Source organism: Oryzias latipes, chromosome 7 (genome assembly GCF_002234675.1).
Source record: "Oryzias latipes chromosome 7, ASM223467v1".
In the NCBI taxonomy this organism is placed as follows: domain Eukaryota; kingdom Metazoa; phylum Chordata; class Actinopteri; order Beloniformes; family Adrianichthyidae; genus Oryzias; species Oryzias latipes.
Window position 1 is genome coordinate 34,027,885 of NC_019865.2, and position 5,538 is coordinate 34,033,422.

Genomic DNA, 5,538 nt, shown 5'->3' on the forward strand with positions numbered 1-5,538 from the left:
TTTAAGACAAAAAAACTAGAAACTAGGATTTAGGAGCTTGATTAAAATGTATTGCCTACTTAAAATTCAGAAAATACATCTTGAAACAAGCTGTTGCAAAAGATATTTTCTCTTGTTTCAATACTAAAAAGAATGAAAACAAATTCACTTTTCGATTCTTTTATTCTACTTACAAACTGAGATTTGTGATACAAATTTACCCAAAGGCACTAGGAATACAACTATTTCTTTAACAACACAATTAGAATACACATCTAAAGAACAGACATAAACATTGAACTGCAAAAACAGTTTATCTTCCAACAAATTCTTTACTTTAATGCTCTTTCATGTGGTGGTGATGTCCCACTTGTGAATTGTATCCTGAAGGATCTCTGTCTGAATGACAAATAAGTGGCCACGCAATTTGTGTAGGTCAGATGTAGTGTGTAATAATATGCCATTTAGAAAATCAGACCCTCGTGAAGCTTTTCTTTTTCAAACGTCACTGGCATCAAACCAATAGCAACGATGCATCTGCTGCCATCGAACACCAAGACTGGACTTGACAGGCCTCTCTTCTGGATGAAGACGTTTGGATCTTCTGTTGACTATAAAGCAGAAAAAACGTTTTTCCTATAGTATCTCCAATGTAGTAATTTCTTTATGTATCTGCTTAGGGCAAAAATAAAAATTTACCTCCTGAACATGCAGTAAAGCTTCACTAGCACACCCCAGTTTCTTTGATGGAGGTGCCACTGGGGGAAAGAGAATGGGAAGGGCCTTCACCAGAGCAAAGTTGGCTTCCACTGAAACACAATAAATTAAATTTTACTTCTTGAAGAAGAAACACATAGAACCTAGTGTTTTCTGAGAAGAAGCATTCACGCATCTAACTACATGTATCAAAAAGGCATAAACTTACTTTTATCCCTGTTGATTGGTGGCTTTATTGCCTTCTTTCATACTCTGTAAATTGACCCTGGCGCAGCAATCCTCCCATCACATTCTGACTTCCTCAATGAATTCATAGTGGGGAGCAAGGACTCTATGCATTTCTCTAGGCACCTGCAATGACAAACCAAGTGATGAAAAATATATACATTTAAAATTTTACTTTATACTTTTTACATAATACTTACATGATGCAGTTCTCTGGATAAACATCCACGATGGATGAAGCTCTGGTATCTCCTCTTTTGGCTCCACAATCAATGTAAGCTCGTTTGGCCTGAAACTCCAGATCAAAAAACTGTTAAGATCAGCTTGGGCTTCTACTTTTTGTACATTTCCTGCAGAGTTTTATAATGCCTAGCTTGTTGTACTTGCATACTATCCTTATTCACTAGAAGTGATCAAAAATTGTGTTTTAATTTCTGCCAACAATAGTAACTCTCAAACTTAAAAATGTTAAAGTCACAATTTTTAATAACAGCAAGTTTTCATTCTAACTTTAAGATCATCAAGCATACATGACAAACAGTCTTTCAAACTGGCCGATTTGGGTGGGAAACTGCCCAATCTAGCAACCCTAGCATAAAACTGAGTTACAGTTGAGCAGTTTGGGCTAGCAATAACTCAAGTTAGCTTACTACAATAGCATACTTCTTAACACTGAAATACCTTTTTACTAAACAAAAAATTAATTTAACATATTTAAACATAACCAAAATCTCATTAATTGTATTTTAAAGTATATTTATGATGTATACAGGATACTTACAAAAAGTGACGGAGTAGCTAAAATAGTTCTAGCGCAAGCTAGCTAGTTGCTCCGTTAGCCTGCTTCTCGATGTTTAAACCCACTTAATAATCTTTACCAGCTGCGTGGAGCGTAATGGTTATTTTTTTTTCTATGTCATATAATTTAATATAGCTTACCTCCTTTTATCTTGTCCGCCGAATATTATATTCCTAATTGTTTTTCCTGTTCGTCCTCGTCATGTTCTGGATCATCAGATGTACGTCGCAAATGTGACAAGATGGCGCTGGGTCGGTCACAATATGAAACTACTCAAAGGGTATCCCAAAAATAAAATAAATAGAATTAATTTTTTTGTGTTACACTTCCTTATGCCATCATTATGAAAAAAAATAAGTTATAAAAAAGCATATAACGTGTTGGCTCTACTAGTTTATCTTAAGCAAGTCTTCTGAACATATTAATCCCCCTTCATTTGGTCACAATGGACTTTTCCATTTTTGCTTGTGCCCGCCGGAATGTTCCATTGAAAAATTAAGACAAAACATGAAAAATACATATTTTAAAAGATCAACTATTCTACGTAAACCTTGGTTGATATAACAAATAACTTCTTTGATTAAGGAAGATAATCATTGTCTGATTTGTACAATCTTTCGATTCAAAATAGATCTTTGCACAAAATATTGAGTTGGTATTGCCCAAACCAAGCGTGGTAGAATTATGATTGCATCATCTGTGGATTGCAAAGTACTGTTTATAATTTTAATTTAAATCAGATAACCATGCTGTTAGAGTGAAGTGGCTTGTTCTCAATATTAACAAATATGTATGTGAAAGGTCACTAATTATCATTTCTGCAAATAAAACAATACTTACTTTTGGACGTACACAAAATATTTTGTGGTAACAATGGATTGTTGACAAGACAGACAACATTGTATTGAAGCCAGGTTTATGAAACACTGTTTTAACAGTGACCTTCTGGCTTATGAACTAGCCGGTTTAGCTTGTGCTGGTTTGCGGCGCCTTCCATCCGTGAAACCAGGGTTCGACTCCAGGCTGCTCCCTATTCCCTTCTCTACTTCTGTGCCGGTCCCAAGCCCGGTTGCTCTGAGAGGGTTGTGTCAGGAAGGGCATCTGTTCGCTGTGGCGACCCCTGATGGGAAAAGCTGAAAGGGAAACTTCTTGCTTATGAACTAGCTATACCTAATCTTGCTTACGTTTATAAATGCTGAAAACAAGCTTGGTTATCATATCATTTCAAAATCAGTGTTTTGATCAAATATAATGTTGATGAGGATATTGCAGTAAAAAACAAAAATACTTATCTATTGTTTATTCTATAAATATTGGATGAGCTATTGAACATCAGTATTCAAGTACATTTTTGGATATCAGATAATATGGTTACATCTTAAATAAACTTAAGACCTTAACCTTTGCTTAAATCAGGCCTGCAGTATTTTTTCTTGTTTTGCATGGAAAATGATTAATTTCTAAATTTACAAACTGATCAAGAAAGATAATGCATATTTTTGTCTTAAAACAAGTTTAATAAACTTAAATTAGGACGTTTTCCTGTCCTTAAATCAGGCTTGCAGTGTTTTTTTCTTGTTTTGCATGTAAAATGACTACTTTCTAGATTTACAAACTGATCAAGACAGGTAATGCATATTTTTCTTAAAACAAGTTTAATAATCTTACACGTGCTGCTGTTTTTATCTAAAATTAAGATCAATAAGATTTTACAGCTAGTTTTAAGATTAATAATCTTAGATAGATTGACAAAATTTGCAGTGTAGGTCCCCAGATTTGTTCTCAGCCGCTGATTCCAAAACTTCAGCTTCTGCTATAGCGGCTGCAGCAGCACTTTCCTGTCGCAACGTGTGAAGATTTGCATGAAGCTCAGCTTTCTTTCGTGCAGCCTCAGCTGCAGCCTTTTGATGCACCTCTTCAATATATGTTTGTCCTTTAATCATACCTGCTTCTTGTTGAGCAAATGATGCTTGTGTGCGTGCAGCCTCCGCCTTTGCACAAGTTCTGGCCGCTACAGCACTAGCTGAAGACAACCAGGTGGTGTGAGAAGAGTTGGAGGATTGTGATTGTATTTCAAAGTCTTCAATACTTTTATCCATCAGGATGGCAGCTTAGCTTAATTGCAAAAGAATATTGTATGTTTCCACATAGAAACACTCTTCTGGAGAAACCTGTCAGGTGGCTGTTTTTTCACTATTCTGCCCTCACTGAAACTTTGTTGGGATTTCTAGCTTGGCAGACAGCTGACAGGTTCCTCAAAAAACATTAAGGAGACAGCTTGTACGTTTTGGACATTTATGAGAAGTACTGTGAAACTGAAATACAGAAATACAAGTATACACATTAATAAACTTGAATGTGTTGTATTCTTATTTTTCACATAACAATATTCAACTATATGTTTCTATGCAAAACCATAGTAATATGTGCTAAAAGTACCAGTATTCACACAGATATAAAGGACGATTAACATGGATGCTAACATAAAATTGAAAACGTTGTAGACTGGCTAACGTGGTTAGAATTGCTACCGTTTTAAAACGTTTTACATGCAGACATTCTTTAAAACGAAAACAACTGAACACTGTCATTTGAATATTACTTATCACATGTGATATGGTGCCTCTGTCAGACTCCTCCCCCTCTCCTCTCCGCTTTGATGCTGATTCATCCCAGCTGCGACCACTTACCTCATCACCTCATCCGCCTTCTTAAGGAGCCTCAGGATCATCAGTCTTCCCCAGTCCGTTGCCCCTGATGGTGCATAGTTGGTCTTCATGTCAAGCTCTAGTTTGTCTCGTTACGTCAAGCCTGCAACTAAAACTCTCTCTACTCACCTCCAGGAATCCATTACCACGAGTGGTCGCACGAATCAGCCTCAGCCCGGATCCCCCATCCTGTCAACTCCTGTGGTCTCACCTCGACCCTCTGCCGTTGCCTTGGTTCTTCAGATCTCCACTTCCGACGCCAACATCTACCTACGGAGTAAACTACCAGTGACGCCACCTACACCTGCCTCACGTCTGGGACCTCCCTCAAATCCTGTTCACGCTCTGCCTACTGATCCTCAGATTAAAAACACTTACCTGCCACACTCGTCTCCCGCTGTGTTTCTTCTGGGTTCCAGCATCTGGGTTCGAAAGTGTTCTGTAGCCATGAAAACATGACTTACAGACATATGTACTTCAGGGTTGTATGGGTCTTCCAGATGAGTATTTCTACTTGCAAGACTGCAGATAATCCTGCAGAGTGTGGGGCACTGACAAGCTGGAATTCAAAGAGTCAAATTCAGAGTTTACAGAAAACCTAGAATTTCAATCATTGTTCTATATAAACGTATTACTGTTCTTTATTGAGGGAACTGGTATATTTTCTAAATAAGCCCCCACTCCCATATTCTTTCAATGGAAGACATAAAAAGAATGAAAAACTGCAAGTGGTGTTTTATGGCCCGCAGGCGCTAACCACAGTCACCCCCACCCTAGGACGAGTTTTAATTGGTAGCTGTTACTAAAGGTGCTTTTTTTTAATTCAAGATGGCGGACACTTCTTAAGGTCAAAAGTTGACAAAGCTTCAAGGGTGGGTGTAGACTTAAGCTAGCGTCATGTGTGTGAAATTTCGTGAAAATCACTTGAAAAACAGTTTACAGTACTTTTCCCGTATTGCGGGAAAACGTGAATATTGCCAAATCTAACATTTTGCCACAAAATGGCCACCAAGCTGTAGATTGTGTGGTCATGCCATACTGTTTTCAAAACTTTGATTGGATATCAATGTCAGAAATTATAATAATAATAATAATAATAAACTTTATTTG

At 37.2% G+C, this 5,538-nt stretch overlaps 1 long non-coding RNA gene across 2 annotated transcripts; it reads right to left on the reverse strand.

Annotated features, from left to right (window-relative positions):
* Nucleotides 1–269: 269 nt before the first annotated feature.
* On the reverse strand, nt 270–1,999 carry LOC111947693. Of its 2 annotated transcripts, none has more exons than XR_002873583.1 (5): nt 1,861–1,999; nt 1,122–1,210; nt 905–1,047; nt 679–788; nt 270–590 (listed from the first exon to the last, which is right to left on the reverse strand). It is a non-coding gene; the product is annotated as an uncharacterized LOC111947693 (long non-coding RNA). The 2 variants fall into 2 exon arrangements; XR_002873582.1 differs by having other exon boundaries at nt 1,122–1,216.
* Between the last annotated feature and the right edge of the window lie 3,539 nt (nt 2,000–5,538).